Raw genomic sequence first — 3,095 nt, 5'->3', positions numbered from 1 at the left:
TCCTCAGCCGCACACTCACTAATTGCTATTAAAATCCTAACACTGCTCTCTGCTTAAAATGGACAATGTCTTGCAAGTAAACGTTTTTATTGCCAGGTTTCAGGCTGGAAATACTTAGAGGAGGATCTGAAGGAAAAAAAGAAACCGGTGTTGAAATCACTTTAGCTTTGGGGGATATGGCAAAACTTCATGGTGAAGTTTTAACACTGTACTTGTCCAGAGATGTCCACAATTTCATAAAGGCCAATGTTTATTGACTTGTTAGGAAACCAGAAACGTCCTCCATCTTTGCAGGGAGGTTTACGTAAGCACATGACTAAGGCTAAATGCTTATTAGAAGTTGCATGATGTCCTTTAGGTTTTATATTTGATTACTATTTGGCAGTTTGCTAATATGAAATGCCTTTAAACTGTCTGTGCCCTTTAAAGAATCTAAAACATACTCACCAGTTATATTATATTAAAGAAACATGTAATTGGTTCAGCTCATCAACCTCTGTAAATAACAGGTCTGAACAGAGCAACATTACAATAATGAATGGAAATATTCTGTAATGTCACATCATCTTGTCTGGAGCATTAGTATGTCTGGGGCACAAAAACCCAGGCCTGTCTTCAAATGTGACAGGTCAGTCTTTCCATATTTAGCCATACCGAAACCAGCAGAAACATTTTACAGAACCAAAACCTTCCATTGCTATATGGGGTCAAAATGAAGGACTCACAGTGAACTTGCTTTAAATGTACAACACACTGATTTATCAATCTTGGTTTAAACAAAGCAACTCATGTAACTATGGTGAATTGGTGGCTAATTTGTATGAATTCGTACAATCTAATTTATACATTTTCATACAATCTGTTTATACCCTACTGACAGTTATGTTTCAGGTTGGAGCTTCATGCAAATTTGTTCATATGATTCACATTGTTCGAATTCATACGAAATCGTCATCTTGTACAATAGTTATGTTTTGCGGTTAGATTGAGTTGGTCGAAATCAGAGTGAGATAATTCTGATAACCAAAAATCATTGATGGAATTTCCAATCACAATCTAAATATACGTCCGGATGTAATTTTCACTTAAAAATTTTTTTTTTGCATTTAGTTGGTTTTTGGCGTGTCTGCCAGCTCAGAAATGCTGCAACGAAAACACGCAACCCGTTTGTTATGGGCTGTCTGAGTCTGAAATGGTGTCACCCAGTGAGCTGTTTCAATTTGCAGCCGGTTTCTACATAGATAGCTAGCTATTTGAATAAGACTGCCACTGAGCCATATATGGATATGGGGTGAGCAGTAGCTCATTATCATTTAAAGAGACATGCACCGAAACGGGTCGCTGGTAAAAAGGGTGTTGTTTTACACGGCCACTGAAGAATTTTAACCAAAGTATGTTACAGACATTTCACAAAGACCCTAAAGAATCACACCAACTTGTGGAAAATGGGCATCCGATGTCCCCTTTACACGTATTTTTGTTCAATGTGCTTTCCTAAAGTCTGCATGACATTTATGTGTTAAGTGAATGTAATAGCATTCACACTCATACTGAATTAACATTGTTATGCTTGGCTGAGCAATCTCATTAGAGCACAGTATCATTTATTGAAATTTGTAGTGTCCATATTCCTTAAACAAAAATGAAGGGCAAAAATGACCTGCTCTTTTCTCTTTAATTGAAGATCAAACTGAGTATTGTTTTGTTTATTTAATATTTTTCCCCCCCCCCCCCTCAATTCATTCATTTAATATATAGTACATCAATTGAAACAAAATTAGATTGGAAACTATTAAATTAGAATATAAATATATAGGTGTAGATGGATTATTTTTTTAGGAATGTAAAATGTGCAAAAATCAAATATGTCTCACGCAGGTTGTATGATTTCTATGTAACCTAATCATTGCACTGCGAACCCACACATATTAGCATAATGTCTATCCTCTGGAATCAGACAAACACACTGTCACAGACTTTCCAACCAACAACATCTCACAAGCATTTAGACTATAACAGAAACGGATGTATGCATTTTTCACAGAAAATCAATGAACAAAGGTCATACAAAAGACTATATAAGAGACTGTAATTCAAGCACATGTCTAAGATTCAACAATTGGTCATAGTCATCCTACAGTATGATTCATCACAGAAATAAAGACGGACATGTTTCTCATAACATGTCTGATGAATGAAATTCATCAAAAGACCCTTCATGTCTTTTTGGGAGGATGAAATCTGCAGCTCGTAAGAACACTTGTAAGAGAGACCATGTATGATCTTTTTGCTTTAGAAAGCAAAGAAAACATTATGTTGGCTGCTTGTAATGTAGGCAGCTTGATCTTTCCGCTCAAGATCTCTTTACCCATTGAAAACTTCAATGCTTTTTTTTTCCTAATAAGGTGTAAGTAATAAGCCCCTGGAACCATTTCAGTACTCCAATCATGCATTTAAACAATTTCATATCAGGTTTAAGCAAAAGTAAATTGGAAATGCATCCCAAAGGAGATGGTAGCACACCTTCCCATTTAATGGGAAGAGACACTGGTGCACACATTAGTAAATGTTCAGGAAAAATGTGATCATGTGATGCTCAAATATGAAAAACAGCTAATGTCAGTGGTAGCTTGTGGGTGTGTCTTTGTGGCAAATATCACTGATGTTCATACAATTTGGGGCAGAGAGGAAACATTTAATAGGGTTGTTAGTTTAAATACCAAATCCATGAGGTCTGCAAAACGTATTGACCTATGAATGTGACCAGCAGTTTTTAACCCCTTTTCTGTATAACCTTGAGCTTATACTGGCCTCTTTTTACCGTCCCTTGACGTTTCACAACTCTCTCAGAAATCCGATAGGATTCGATGAAAACCGGTCTGGCTTACTTGTCACAACATTCCCTATGGAGTCTTTTTTCTCCTGCCATGGACATGTGACTTATATTTTGCCTCAGGACAGAACACAATATGTGCCATGCATGTGCAAAATGCATGGAATAACAACCTTGAGGAAATTACAAAAAAATTATATGATTTGCATAAAGATAAATATTTAACACATGTAAAAAAAAAAAAGAAAAAAAGACATTTACA

This window comes from Sinocyclocheilus grahami, unplaced genomic scaffold (genome assembly GCF_001515645.1).
Source record: "Sinocyclocheilus grahami isolate Dianchi unplaced genomic scaffold, SAMN03320097.WGS_v1.1 scaffold55.1, whole genome shotgun sequence".
Taxonomy (NCBI): Eukaryota; Metazoa; Chordata; class Actinopteri; order Cypriniformes; family Cyprinidae; genus Sinocyclocheilus; species Sinocyclocheilus grahami.
The sequence above is the reverse complement of the archived record's forward strand: the minus strand, read 5'-3'. Positions refer to the sequence as shown.